Here is a 15,473-nt window from a genome sequence, read left to right as displayed (position 1 = left end):
AATCTAACAATAAAAACAGCGACGTACGTCTTCCACCGGTGCTTGATTTGGTCTGGCGTTCATACAAATCCTGCTTCGCGTAACTTTTCGGCCACTTTCTTGTAAATGTCGCTATCTCGGTACTTTCTACCATCAATAAAAGACATTATATTCATGTCTTTCACGATAATAAAGTACTCGGTTTCCTCCTCGCTCCAAAAGTGTGGTGCTGTGCTGCTGCGTCTGGATTTCCCCACGCTTGTTTACTTCTGCTTCTGTGGTGTCCGGTGTGTTGTGCACGCCGCATACAAGTAGTTTCCGTACTCAAAAGACCAAGATTACTTGCGGTAGGACATGCGCAGAACACAAAATAATGTTCCTTTCTATGGGGATATTCCGATGCGCGTTTATATGACCTGATATTCGGTTAGAAAAGGAGTAACCCAGGCTCATATTCCGGTTTTGAAAAACCCGAATATGAGCATATTCGGGTTTTTGCGAGCATTTACATGGCTGTGCGCAACCGGGTTATTGCTAATATTCTGGTTATGAAAGGGTTATGAAAGGGTTATTGGCTGCATGTAAATGTAGTCAGTGCAGTGCAACACATGTTCTGGTAGGCCATCTACAAGCTGAAATGACCAAGTGATTAACGGAATACAGACTTTGGTCATGGACGGCCGTTGTGTCACCATCTATGAACATGCGGTCGGGATGCTGATAAGCACAGGTTTGGTACATTCCATTTTGACTGAGAATTTGGGTATGCAGAGAGTGTTAGCAAAATTTGTGCTGAAGCTTCTAATGGTGGAGCAGAAGCAACTGTGTTTGGAAGTTTCACAGGACATGCTGGAATGCACAAACAGTGACCCCAACTTCCTGAACACAGTAACCACTGGTGCTGAGACGTGTTTACTGATGCGTCATGGAAACCAAATTTTATGGAAACATCCAACATCGCAGAGGTCAAAGAAAGCATGGCAGCTGCAACAGCAAGGTCAAAGTCATGTTGATTGCTTTCCTTAACTCTCCGAGGACTTTCAGAAATGCTTCCATCAATGACAGAACTGTTGATTCAAGTGTGTGTGCAGTCCCAAGAAGACTATTTTGAAGGGGATTAGGATTTCAGACCCCCCAGGTGAGTAACTGCTTTTTTCACAGCCAAAGCTTATATACTCTTGAATGCACCTTGTATACTGGACAAACCCTCCATGAGATCACCCATAGGTTTCCTGAAGAGCAGTTTTGAAGCTCAAATAGGGTGGATCCAAATGTTGTGCCTAACGCCGCCTAACTCCAGGCCAATTCATAAATGCGTAAAGAGGTGGAGCGTGGGCAATTTGTGACCTGCGTGGGACAAATGAAGGCCTCATCAAACAAATGAAGCTAAGGTTAACAGGCTAATCTTGATTTGGGTGTTTGGTGAATGCATGGACAGTGGTTTTCATAATGTGTTGGAGGCTTGGGTGCACTTATTAAAGCATATGACCAGCATTAGTTTTAGTAACTATTGCAAGATCAGTGGACCTAATGTTACCAACCTACCTGCTCATTAATGCTAACATACTAACATATACATTAAATTATGCTAAAATTTCACTTAAAGGGAATACTGGAGCACCTTAATCTTTGATGGCCCATTGGTATAATTAACTCCACAGTAAGCCGTATCATCTAAGATATTTGCAATAAAATGGCCAGAAAGGAGAAACATGTTTGATTCCAGAGCAGCCTCTGCTAGCAGTGACTGTCTGTACCTGGCACACTACTCAAATCGACCATACCCCTAACTATTCATTGGTTTATGGTTTAAAATAGCTTAACCCGATGTGCTTTTTGTTGTTGTTTTCGATCTCCCCATGTACAGTAGTATCCCACCGATACCTGAGAACAGCCTTCTCTAGCTTCGCTGTGAGCGCGTTGCTATCAAGGCCCTGCAGCTCTGCAAGCTCCTCCTCCCCCCTGCCTCCCGCAGGAAATTGCAGCTTCTGATGAGGATGATGTCACGCATCAGCCAGAATGTGGACATGCCTCGCCTTCACCCAGCCGTTGGCACCCGAACGATGATGGTTCATACGTAAGATGATGCTTTGAGAGAGGAGGAGATGTGAGGGCAGTCGCATCTCCTCCTCTCTCCTCTATCTCTGCTCCAACCTTCAAGTCCCTACTTCACCAGACTGTGAATTCTTCAAACTATATTGGATTAACCATGGAATTAATCAGCTGGTCTCTGAACGCTTTTGACACCATTTTTTCCACAAGAAGATCAGGGCCGGGGGACCCTGCATGCCCAGATGGAACTTACACTGCGGGCTATGTTCTCAAAGCCTGGGAGATGTGGAATGTCGCATGCTTTGTGCCATTCTCTATGGAGGAGATCGAGGATTTATTCATATTTGGTTTCATAGTAGGAGGGCTGGTACTTATTGGCTTATGTGCTGCCCTGACCTACCAAAAATTGGCAAGACGGCTGCCGCCAAAATCACGACCCCTCGCTTGTCCGTCATGTAATGAGTTGGGCAAGGCAATGCATTCTCGGACTGTGTTAACCCTTGAACTCGGACGCAAATTGGATAACATCTCGGAGCAAATGCTCACCTTGCAGGAGAAGGTGAAGATTTCAGAGACCAGAGAATTTTCATAATTTGGGATCTGGTTTGTTCACGTGAAGCTGGAAAAGTGTTTTTCACTGCTCAACTACAAACAAGGCAGGCTTATCAGCCTCTGAAGGATAAAATGCCCCATTGTTTTCCTCCAGAAGAATCTCTACGGCCTTGGGGAACATTGGCTGCCTCCTTATCTCTCTAACTCCAGTACAAGGACAGTAACTGACACACATGGACAAAGACTGAAGCATGCTCCACTTCCCCTCCTACCTCCCTCCTGCCCCCATCACACACCCCATCCCGGCCACCGCTCATGCCACCCTTCTCCCCTCTGGGGCTGTGCAGTTTTAGCTGCGGCAGGTCCCCGTTCCCCCCAAGCTGATGGCGGCGCGACTCCTGTTGCAGCGGCTCCCCCACTCTCACAACCTCATTTCTGAAAACGGACTGTTTCAAGTTTAGTGCACATAAACAATGTCAAATGTATATGTGTTGTCTTAATTCTGATGTGTGCCATTATTACGGTAAACAAGTAATAATTGTGGATTAATTGCTGTATCTTGTCTGTGGCAATTTGAGTGTGGACGTAATCTTGTTGTTGTTGCACTTGTAATGACAATGATAATAAAGCTCATCCCATCCATCCATCCATCCATACAGGTGTCATGAGAGGGAAAACTAGTATACAGACCAAAACTATTTTTTGGCCAGGCTGTAAACGATGTAAAGTTTGACATTTTAACATGGGCATCTATGGGAAATGTCTCACATTTGGAGGCAACTTCAAGCAGTCATTCAAGGAACTGCAGATATACCACTTCCACAATGGTTTCCTTTTTCAGCACCAGAGGCTGTTGCTTGGCCCTAATATGTAACCACCCAAACAGACAAACAGTCCATCTTACCCCGAAAGTAGCTATGGTTAGGTGGTGTGGTAGATGTGGTAACACGTGGCACCAGCGCATGCTCCCAGACCTGACTTTACCTTCATAACATGTGCCATCCTCTAAATTTGTATGCTGCCTGTCAAGCCAATTTCATCACGAAACCCCCAAAAAGACTCATCTCCAGGCTGGAGGATCACCTACAGCCCCAGAAGTTTTTTTCTCCAACAAAAAGTACCACATCCATTTTTACTCAGAAACAGCTGACCACATTTTAAATAAAATGTGGTCTGCTGCAAACCTAACTGCTGTTCCTCACTAATTAGCAGAGCCCGACCGATATATCGGCCAGCCGATATTATCGGTCGATATGAGCCCTTTTCAAAGTACTCACTATTGGACAAAATTTTGCAGATAGAACGCCGATAATTTCTCATAAACAGAACAGTTACTGAAATAATGTTTGTGTTGGCAATGTAAAACGTCCTTGCACTGTTTGTCCAGTAGATGGAGCTCTGACTCCATTCAACTGAGAGCTGCTTACACCCCTGCTTAAATGTGTTCATCACCGGCCCCCGTAGTTCGCCGTCACACTGCACTGATCGGCTGACAAAAGCATACAAGTAAGTTTATAAGGATCTATATCCTTATTCTGAACCTATATCTAAGTTGCAGCAACAAGAGGTACAAGATCAGATGTATTTCTCAACTCTTTTTAAGGATATGTACGAGTATTTGCTAATTTCACAAAGGTTTAATCTTGATTGCATTTTTGAACTTGAAAATTCTTCTCTGTTATAAAGTTAATCAATATGAGGACAAAGCTTCAGCTTTTAGCTCATACCTTTTTTGTTAAGGGTCCAAAAAATAACATTTTATTCATAAAAAAAATAATAATAATATCAGCTGATTTATCTGCAAATCAGATCATTTATCAGTTATCGGCATTTTTTTCATCCAAATATCATTATTGGCATTGGCCTCAAAAAATCCATATCGGTCGGGCTCTACTAATTAGATAGTTTTCTTGCTGACCCTGGAACATCTATGAAGCCATGGCAATGAATGAATGAATCAATGTCAACATTAACCAGATGTTGCTGAGAAATAATATTTACTGTCTTCCTCAAATGCAGATAAAAATGAAGACACCAAAGTCCAAAACCTGTAACCAACGTGGTCATTTATCTGATTAATATCAGTCACATTCTGGCTGTCTGGCAAATCTTCAGTAAATGTGCACTATAAGTTAGTATCATATTTGAAAAATATGGTGTATCATCGTGTACACAGCTTCTAATATTGATGGATACTGTTATGTGCATGAGGGACTTTCTTCTCATTATTATGTTTGAAAACCCCCATCTCATTATAAAAAGATGACGGTTGTCATGGTTTAGCACATCTTTCTAATTTCGCACCAATAAGCAACTCGGATGTGAAAAACTTTGAATTGCTTACTCGTATTATCCCAGCCAGAAATAATGTAATAACATTTGCATAATACCTGAATTACTGCAGCAAAGGAATTCCCTGTACATGATTTGAAGGGCATCAAGAAAGCCATCCATCTCTCTTAGGATGTAATGATGTTTCCAAAGCTGCACAGCCGGGAATCTTAAAAAGAAAATTACTGAACTGCAAAAAAAGTGCATTGATTTGTGGTTGGTGTTAAATTGTCACTGACAAATGCACAGCGGTTTAACAGTGAGGCTTAACGCAGAGACCCTGAGCAGTACTGCTGACAGTATAATGAGCATTTAAATACATCATCATAACCCTAACCCTGAACTCTGGAACATGCGAGAGCCCATCCCACCGCCAGGCTTAGGATGCAAAGATCTTGAACTTGTGTGCAATTTGAAAGGTAGTGGAGGAGATGTACAGCTAATAAATATGTTTAGCCCCAACTCAAATAAAGCACATCCATGCAAGATAATGTAATTTAATTTAGTTGGGATGACATATACGAGGTCTGTTAGAAAAGTATCGGACCTTTTTATTTTTTCAAAAACCTGATGGATTTGAATCACGTGTACTTGCATGAGCCAACCTTGAACCTTCGTGCGCATGCGATTTTTTTCAGCCCGTTGGTTGCGTCATTCGCCTGTGAGCAGGCTTGTGTGAACACTGGTCCCCCCCTCGTCGGATTTTCATTGCGAGGAAAATGTCTGAACAATTGGAGCAGCGCTGAATCAAATTTTTCCAGAAACTGTGAGAGACAGCCAGGTGGAAACCATTCGAAAGATTCAGATGGCTTTCGGTGAGGATCCTATGGGAATCATACAGTAAGGAGTGTTACAACCAGTTTAAAGACGGCGCACAATGGCGGAGGGCGCGCCGCGCTCCGAGCGGCCATCGACAAGCTGAAACGAACAGATCATTTCCAAAGTGAACGCTGTGTTGATCCGGGACGTCGTCTGACTACCAGAGAAATTGCAGAAGAGGTGGACATCAGCACTTTTTGGCACATTCCACTGTTACAGGAGATTGTGTAATGAAAGACGTGTAGAGGAATTTGCGCGTCGAGACGGAGCCACTAATGGCGCAGAACAAAAAGTACCTCAGTGTTGGAAACCATTTGGACTATTCAGACGGCTTTCGGTGGCTTTTCAGTCGAGTGAGTATCCGAGAAATTGTGTAAGAGCTGGGCATGTTACAACATGTCCTGTGAGACTTCCAACACTGTGCCTATTTCTCCGCAGGTTAACTCCGCTGAGCGGAACTATGACGTTGGCAATCGGGAAACTCCTGGCGGTGAAAGAGGTCCTTGAGGAGTGGAGACATCTGTTGGAGGGAGCTGTGGTCCCATTTGTGGTTCTCACTCACCATCGGAACCTGGAATATATCCAGACGCTAAGCGTCTGAACCCCCAAGCAAGCCTGTTGGTCACTATTCTTCACAATTTCAAGATCACATATCGCCCCGGGACCAAAAACCTTAGGTCTGACGCACTGTCCCGGGTGCATGAAGAAGAAATTGGAGCGAAGCTGGGATCCACTAATACCATCCTGCCGGAATCCATGTCGTCGCCGCCTCACATGGGACATGGAGGACGTGGTCAGGGAGGCCCTGACGCGACAGCCTGATCCCGAAGGTGGACCACCAATAGGCTGTACGTCCACCAGACGCTCAGACTGCTTATCGGACTTCTGTCACGGTTCCAAGCTCCTGCCATCCAGGGGTGCGAAGAACCGTGGCGTGGTCTGGCAGCGGTTCTGGTGGGCGTCGGTCAAGCCGGCACCTGGGACTACTTCCGGCCTGTACCACCTGTGCCAGGGGCAAGGCAGTTCATCAACCAGAGAAGGGACTCCTCCAGCCGCTACCCGTGCCTCGTCGCCCCTAGTCCCACATCGGCCTGGACTTTGTCACGGGCCTCCCTGCGTCCCAGGGAATGACTGCCATCTTGACGATAGTGGACCAGTTTTCCAAGGCGGCCCACTTCGTGGCCCTCCTGAAGCTCCCAACGGCTCAGGAGACTGCAGACCTCCTGGTCTACCACGTCGTGCGTCTGCATGGTATCCCAACTGACATGGTTTCAGACCGTGGTCCTCAGTTCTCCTTGCAAGTCTGGAGGTATTCTGTAGGGCACTGGGGGCCACGGCGAGCCTGTCGTCCGGGTACCACCCCCCCAGACCAACGGCCAAACAGAGCGGGCAAACCAGGACTTAGAGCAGGCCTTGCAGTGTGTTACTGCTGTGCACCCGACGGCCTGGAATCAACATCTGGCCTGGATCGAGTATGCCCACAACAGCCAAGTCTCATCGTCTACTGGCCTCTCCCCCTTTGAGGTATGTTTGGGGTACCAGCCCCCATTGTTTCCTGCCATACAGGGAGAGGTCGAGGTGCCCTCAGTCCAGGCCCACCTCAGGAGATACCGTCGGGTGTGGAAGACTGCCCGCTCTGCTCTCTTGAGAGCCCGGATGCGGGCTAAGGACGATGCAGACCACCGACGAGCCCCGGCCCCAGCTTACCAGCCTGGGCAGGAAGTTTGGCTATCAACCAGAAACATACCTCTGCATACGGACTCACCAAAACTCACCGACCAGTTCATCTGACCCTTTAAAATCCTCAAGGTCATCAGCCCCACCGCAGTGCGGTGAAGCTCCAGCTCCCAGCTTCACTGCGGATACATCCGGTTTTCATGTGTCAAAGATCAAACCATACCACACTTCGGACCTCTGCACCCCCGGACCGGCGGCGCCTCCTGCCCGCATCATCGACGGCGAGCCGCTTGGACCGTACGAAGGCTCCTTGATGTACGTCGGAGGGGTCGGGGGTACCAGTACCTGTAGACTGGGAGGGATATGGCCCAGAAGAAACGCTCCTGGGTGAAGAGGAGCTTCATCTTGGATCCCGCCCTCCTGGCGGACTTCTACAAGCAGTACCCAGACAAGCCTGGTCTTGGCGCCCGTTGGGGTGGGGGGGTGGGGGTCCTGTTGTGTTGTGGGCCCCGAAGAGAAGGTACTGCTGGCCCACCACCAGAGGGCGCCCTGCCTGTTGGCGGGTTTCAGGCACCAGAGGGCGCAGTGGCCTGGTTGGATCACCAGGTGCACCTTGTTGGCTGTCAGCTGTCAGTCATCAACACCCATCACCTCAGCCATAAAAGCCTGGGAGAGACACCATAACTCTGCCGAGTTATCTGTTTACCTTTCAGGTAAACCTACTCAGCCATTTTGTGCCGTACGCCATTCATTGTTACTGAAGTCTTTGCAGTTGTGACTTATACTTGCAGCTTGTAGCCGGGTTTGTGGAAGTTGGAGGAGTTGGCGTCTCCACTCCTCATTTCTGACTTACTAAGTTAACAATTGACACTGCACATTCTCCAGTTTTGCTCTGCACTCTGGGAGTATCTGGATTTATTCCTCCAGGAGGATTTCTGTGAGTTGCTGACTGTTTGCTGGGTGTACACACACCCCACCTTAACCTGTGTTTGTTCCTGCCAGCAGTACCGGGTCTGACAGCTGGAGCGGTGGCCACCTGGGGTTCAGGACTTGGCGGCTCAGGTTGTTGCAGGTCTCCTTTGGCGGTGGAACTTCGTGGGTCTCGGCTCTTCTCTGGATAGGTCTCCTACCCTCGGGCCTGCCCACGCGTCACCGTTTTTGGATTGACAGACTAAAGCATATTTGATTGATTGTGTACATTTGCAAAATAATTGTATTTATTTGGAAACTCTATTGACCGTTCATTTACGCCCCTGGCGTGGATCCGTGCATTCACTTTCCCCAACAGTAATGTATTTTATTAACTCAAGCCATCAATTACCATTTACAGAGAAAAATACAACTCTGAAACCAAGGCCAAACAAAAGGAGAGAGATGGGGCCCTGGACTGACAATTTGGTCCTGCTCATGCAGTTTCTGTAGGTGAATTGAAGACTGCTGTTCACGATCCATCCTCAATGCATTTTTGATTTAGTATACTCCCATTCCATGTGATCCCAGCACTGCCCGAATTGAATCCGATCACTAAAAAACCCTTTTTAACGGCAGGTGTAAATGGGGTAAATAAGCAGCGAGCTTGCCAGCACATCACTCACCAAGAATACGTGAAAAAAATTACATGACGTTTGTACTGTCCACTATTGTCTTACCAACTGAGAGAAAACTATACTGATTTGTTCTATGACAGTTCTTCACTCTCTTTTGATATGTTTTTTCTCCCTTCTGGTAAACATCATTTCATCTTCTTACTGATTAGCCTCTGACACTTATGATTCCCTAAAGGGAGGCAAAGCCACCTGGAGGCCAAACAGCACTGAAATCAGAAACGGATGGATGCAGAGAAACAGAGACATATCAGCGGGTACCTCGCTTGCTGGAGGCGTGGGCGAATCGGGATTCCTGAGGGCAGCTTCACCTTCCTTTGAGGAATGAGAGACATTTTGGAAAAACTGGGGTTGTTTTTTTCTGGATTACATAGGTTTTCTGCACACATCCATAACAGCTCTCTCATCACTATTCTGTCCAGTAAAACAGAGTGAAATGAAACCTTCTTATGGGGAGGTGACGGTCTAGTGGTTAAGCGTTGGGCTTGAGACCAGAGGATCCTTGGTTCAAATCCCAGCCTGACCAGAAAATCACTAAGGGCCCTTGGGCAAGTTGCTCCCGTTGTGTAGTGAGCACCTTGCATGGCAGCACCCTGACATCGGTGTATGAATGGGTGAATGTGAGGCATAATTGTAAAGCTCTTTGAGCGTCTAATGCAGATGGAAAAGCGGTATATAAATGCAGTCCATTTATTTAACCTGCTTGTGAATTCAGTTCAGGTGACCCTGAACCATCCCTTAGTTATGCTGCTATAGACTTAGACTGCTGGGGGGTTCCCATGATGCACTGTTTCTTTCTCTTTTTGCTCTGTATGCCACCACTCTGCATTTAATCATTAGTGATTGATCTCTGCTCCCCTCCACAGCATGTCGTTTTCCTGGTTCTCTCCCTCAGCCCCAACCAGTCCCAGCAGAAGACTGCCCCTCCCTGAGCCTGGTTCTGCTGGAGGTTTCTTCCTGTTAAAGGGAGAGATTTTCTTTCCACTGTTGTCAAGTGCTTGCTCACAGGGGGTCGTTTTGACCGTTGGGGTTTTTCCGTAATTATTGTATGGCCTTGCCTTGTGATTTGGCGCTATATAAATAAATTGATTTGATTTGAATTGAAATTGAAATACTGATTAAATCTGTCCAACATAACCAAAGCAATAACTACAGTTCTTAAATTATTATGTGCCACTTTTGACTAAAGAGCGAAACAGAATACATGATACTGTCCCATTTAATTTTATTTAAGCCCCAGTCTCACAGTACACAGCCATAGCTGGATGAAGGATAAAAGTCAAAATGTCAAAAATCATTGAGAAAAGGTGGGTGAAAGATCCTGCACTCTTCCATCACTGAAAAGCCTGTGAATCAAGCGAACTCAAACAGAAATGAATACATAAATAATTAAAATAGTTGATAAAACATTCTTAGTGCTATTGTTTCTGTAAGAAAACATTGCTTTTTCATCCCAAAAATGAACAATTCATGAGCAATACAAGAATGTTTCGTTCAGCTCGTTGAAGCTTAGTTATTAATTTGTTCAGATATCGTTGCGTTCGTCAATCTTGCTCAAAAATGGCAGACTTGGGAGTTTTGAAGGAAACTGGATGAAAGTCAAAACGAAATGCTAATGTTACAAAAACTAAGCAAACGATAAGAAACTGTCAAAAACCAAAGCAAAACAAAATACGGACGAATTGAGGTTGTCGTTCAATAGTCGTTTCAAACAGTTAAAAATTCTGATGAAGCGCCAGCAGGAACAAAGTTGGACAACGTTAAACGATGCCTCTGAAAGTTAACGAAAATCCAGATTTCTTGTTTTGTTGGGCTTCGTTGTTCTTCATTAGTGCCATGTGACCAGGACATTAGGCTGTGGATGATTCATTTAGTTCAAATAGGCCACTAAATTAATGTTTAAACATGGCTGTTTTCTGTGTTTAGGATTATTAAAAATGCACACCAAAACACACAGGGAATAGCTTTGTATCTCATTTACATGTATCTGCATTGATCAAGGAGCACTGGGCAATGGAGGTGGGCGCTACCGGGAATTTTGGTATTGATCCGATACTGTTGTGTGGGCCGCTGAAGAGGAGGTACTGATGGACCACCACCACCAGATGGCGCCCTGCTTGAAGTGCGGGCTTCAAGCACGAGAGGCGTCATAGCAACCAGAGTGACAGCTGTCACTCGTCATCAGCACCAGCTGTCACTCATCCACATCACCACCACCATAAAGGCCGGACTGCAACTCCACCTCCCCGCCGAGAAATCAGCTACCTTGGAGGTAATTTCTCTGCTACACTTAACTCTGATTTAGAGTCTGAACTTCTTTGCAGCCGTTTTCCTGTGGTGTTGCATTATCTGAGGGATTGGTGTTTGGTGTGATCAGCGACGGCTTCGCTTCACACTCCAACCAGATAAGTGGTTAGACAGGAGCTGCACGAGTGTGTAATTGGAGGTGGAGGTGCTCCCTCCCAAAAGAACACAGTTTGTGGGATTACTGAGTGTGCTTACTTACACTCACCGAGTGTGCTTACTTACACTCACCTGTGCTGTTTTTGTTTTCTGCCAGCAGTGCCAGGTCTGACAGCTGGAGATGGTGGCCACCTGGGGAATCAGGACTTGGGCCTCCGGTGTTCTTCAGATCCGTTGGCGGTGAGGGCTGTGTGGGATCCGGCTCGGTTCTGGACGGGCGTCTCCTATTCTCGAGCCTGCCCACACATCACCCAACGTGTAATTGACTGTAGTTCCAAACTTGTTATTGTCTGTATTCCGTTGTGCACAATTTACAACATTAAATTGTTACTGTTTGGCTTATCCATTGCCCGTTCATTTACGCCCCCTGTTGTGGGTCCGTGTTCCTACACTTTCACAACAGGATTTCTCGGCCAGCGTCATGGATCCCGAGGGGCATCAACCATCGCTTGAACAGCCAATGGAAGAGCGAGGTGCACAGGCGCCAGCAGGAGGCGTGTTAGGTGAGCTGTAGCACATCGTAACCGCTTTTACTGCTCGGTTGGACTTAGTTACCGAGCAGAGCATTGTTCTCAATTGAAGGATGGAGGCTCTCACCGCCCAGGTGGAAGCGCATGCCCAGGGCGCTGCTGCAGCACCTCCTCCTGCTGACCGAATGCCAGAAACAGACATTCCACTGGTCGTTCAACGAACCCCCCCCACCTTCCCCTGAAGCATACATAAGTCCTCCGGAGCCGTACGGAGGCTGTGTTGAGACGTGCGCGGACTTCTTGATGCAGTGCTCGCTCGTCTTTTCACAGCGTCCCGTCATGTACGCGTCAGACGCTAGCTGGGTGGCTTACGTTATAAATTTGCTTCGAGGAGAGGCACGCGCCTGGGCTACGGCGCTCTGGGAGCAGAATTCATGGCTCCTAACGACATATGCTGGGTTTGTGAGGGAGTTCCGACAGGTGTTCGACCACCCTCATAGAGGCGAGACCACTTCAAGCGTGCTGCTGTCGATAAGACAGGGGTGTCGGAGCGCAGCGAAGTATGCAGTTGACTTCTGCATCGCGGCAGCACGAGCCGGCTGGAATGCTGTTGCGTCCCTGGTCCTTAAGGAGCACCTGGTGGCGAAGGATGAGCCGTGGGATTTAGACGGGCTTATTAACCTGGTTATACAGTTAGACAACCGATTAACAGAACACCGACGGGAGCGAGACGAAGGGCGTGGTCAGGCACAAGCCGTCCCTCTTCCTCCCGGGTCCGAAAGGGAGCCGACTTCCCCACGCTCCACAGCCAGGGCACTCCACGTGACGACAGCTCCCCCTGCTGATGTTGCTATGAAAACGAGCAGGGCCAAAAGGCGACCAGATCAGAGACAAAGGAGGCTGATCCGTGGGGAGTGTTTTCTCTGCAGCTCAACCGAGCACACACACAGAAAAGATGCCCCAAACGGTCAATACAGCAGCACTCGTCCTTAGAGACTGGGCTAAGGGTGGGTCACAATGCCCACGTGGGGAGACCCCGAAAATCTGCACGCATCCCAGTCACGATCCTAAGTGGGGATCTAACCCTTCACACCCCAGCACTGGTGGACACGGGGTCGGAGGGGAATCTGCTGGATAGCAGATGGGCAAAGGAGGTTGGGCTCCCTCTAGTGGCCTTACCGTCACCATTGTCGGTGCGGACACTAGATGGCACCCTTCTTCCACTAATCACACACCAGACACAGCCAGTGACATTGGTTGTGTCTGGAAATCACAGGGAGGAGATTGTGTTTTATGTAACACCTTCTACCTCCCGAGTGATTTTGGGTTTTCCATGGGTGTTAAAACACAATCCCCGGATTGACTGGTCATCTGGGGTTGTGGTTCAGTGGAGCGAAACCTGCCATCGGGAGTGTTTAGGGTCCTCGGTTCCACCCGGTGTGACAGCTAAGGAGGAGGTTTTAGTCCCCCCCAATCTGGTGGGGGTGCCAGCCGAGTACCATGACCTTGCTGACGTCTTCAGCAAGGATCTGGCACTCACGCTGCCCCCTCACCGTCCGTACAATTGTGCCATTGATTTGATACCGGGCGCTGAGTACCCGTCCAGCAGGCTGTACAACCTCTCACGTCCGGAACGCAAATCAATGGAGACCTACATCCGGGACTCGTTAGCTGCCGGGTTGATCCGGAACTCCACCTCCCCGATGGGTGCTGGTTTCTTTTTTGTGGGCAAGAAGGACGGCGGACTCCGTCCATGCATTGATTACAGAGGGCTGAACGAGATCACGGTTCGCAACCGATACCCGTTACCTATGTTGGATTCAGTGTTCATGCCCTTGGATGGAGCCCAAATTTTCACAAAATTGGATCTTAGGAATGCTTATCACCTGGTTCGGATCCGGGAGGGAGACGAGTGGAAGACGGCATTTAACACCCCGTTACGTCACTTTGAGTACCTGGTCATGCCGTTCGGCCTCACCAATGCGCCCGTGACGTTCCAAGCGTTGGTTAATGACGTCTTGCGGGACTTCCTGCATCGGTTGTCTTCGTATATCTACACGATATACTCATCTTTTCTCCGGATCCTGAGACCCATGTCAAGCATGTACGTCAGGTCCTGCAGCGGTTGTTGGAGAACCGGCTGTTTGTGAAGGGCGAGAAGTGCGAGTTTCCACCGCATTTCTTTGTCCTTCCTGGGGTTCATAATCTCCTCCAACTCCGTCGCCCCTGATTCGGCCAAGGTTGCGGCGGTGAGAGATTGGCCCCAACCAACAAACCGTAGGAAACTGCAACAGTTCCTCGGTTTTGCAAATTTCTACCGGAGGTTCATCAAGGGCTACAGTCAGGTAGTTAGCCCCCTGACAGCCCTGACCTCCACAAAAGTCCCCTTCACCTGGTCGGATCGGTGCGAAGCCGCGTTTAGGGAGTTGAAACGCCGGTTCTCGACTGCACCAGTTGTGGTGCAGCCCGTTCCCAATCGCCAGTTTATAGTTGAAGTGGACGCCTCTGACTCAGGGATAGGAGCCGTGCTATCCCAGAGCGGGGAGTCCAACGAGGTTCTCCATCCATGTGCCTACTTTTCCCGCAGGTTGACCCCGGCTGAAAGAAACTATGACATCGGCAATCAGGAACTTCTTGCGGTGAAGGAGGCTCTTGAGGAGTGGAGACACCTGTTGGAGGGAGCATCAGTACCATTTACGGTTTTCACGGACCATCGGAACCTGGAGTACATTCGGACCGCCAGGCGTCTGAACCCCAGGCAAGCCCGCTGGTCACTGTTCTTCGGATGTTTTGACTTTCGGATCACCTACCGCCCCGGGACGAAGAACCAACGATTTGACGCCCTGTCCCGGGTACACGAAGAGGAGGTCAAGACGGAGCTGTCAGACCCGACGGAACCCATCATCCCCGAGTCCACTGTCGTGGCCACCCTCACCTGGGACGTGGAGAAGACCGTCCGGGAGGCCCTGACACGGAGCCTGGACCCGGGGACAGGTCTGAAGGACAAGTTGTACCTCCCACCAGAGGCCAGGGCTGCGGTCCTAGACTTCTGTCACGGTTCCAAGCTCTCCTGTCATCCAGGGGTGCGAAGGACCGTGGCAGTGGTCCGGCAGCGCTTCTGGTGGGTGTCTATGGAAGCCGACGTCCGGGAGTATATCCAGGCCTGAACCACCTGTGCCAGGGGCAAAGCCGACCACCACAAGGCCCAAGGCCTCCTCCAGCCTCTGCCCGTGCCTCATGGCCCCTGGTCTCACATCGGCCTGGACTTTGTCACGGGCCTCCCGCCGTCCCAGGGCATGACTACCATCCTCACGATAGTGGACCGGTTCTCCAAGGCGGCCCACTTCGTGGCCCTCCCGAAGCTCCCGACGGCCCAGGAGACTGCAGACCTCCTGGTCCACCACGTCGTGCGTCTGCATGGGATTCCATCGGCTATTGTCTCAGACCGTGGTCCTCAGTTCTCCTCTCAGGTCTGGAGGAGTTTCTGCAGGGAACTGGGGGCCACCGTGAGTCTCTCGTCCGGGTA

The 15,473-nt window shown here is 48.7% G+C and overlaps 1 protein-coding gene across 1 annotated transcript in view; it reads right to left on the bottom strand.

Annotated features, from left to right (window-relative positions):
• Positions 1–15,473, bottom strand: part of LOC117515333 (copine-8-like) — a 414,918-nt gene that overhangs the window by 53,126 nt on the left and 346,319 nt on the right. The window lies entirely within an intron of this gene.

Source organism: Thalassophryne amazonica, chromosome 8 (genome assembly GCF_902500255.1).
Source record: "Thalassophryne amazonica chromosome 8, fThaAma1.1, whole genome shotgun sequence".
NCBI classification, from domain to species: domain Eukaryota; kingdom Metazoa; phylum Chordata; class Actinopteri; order Batrachoidiformes; family Batrachoididae; genus Thalassophryne; species Thalassophryne amazonica.
The sequence above is the reverse complement of the archived record's forward strand: the minus strand, read 5'-3'. Positions and strand labels throughout refer to the sequence as shown.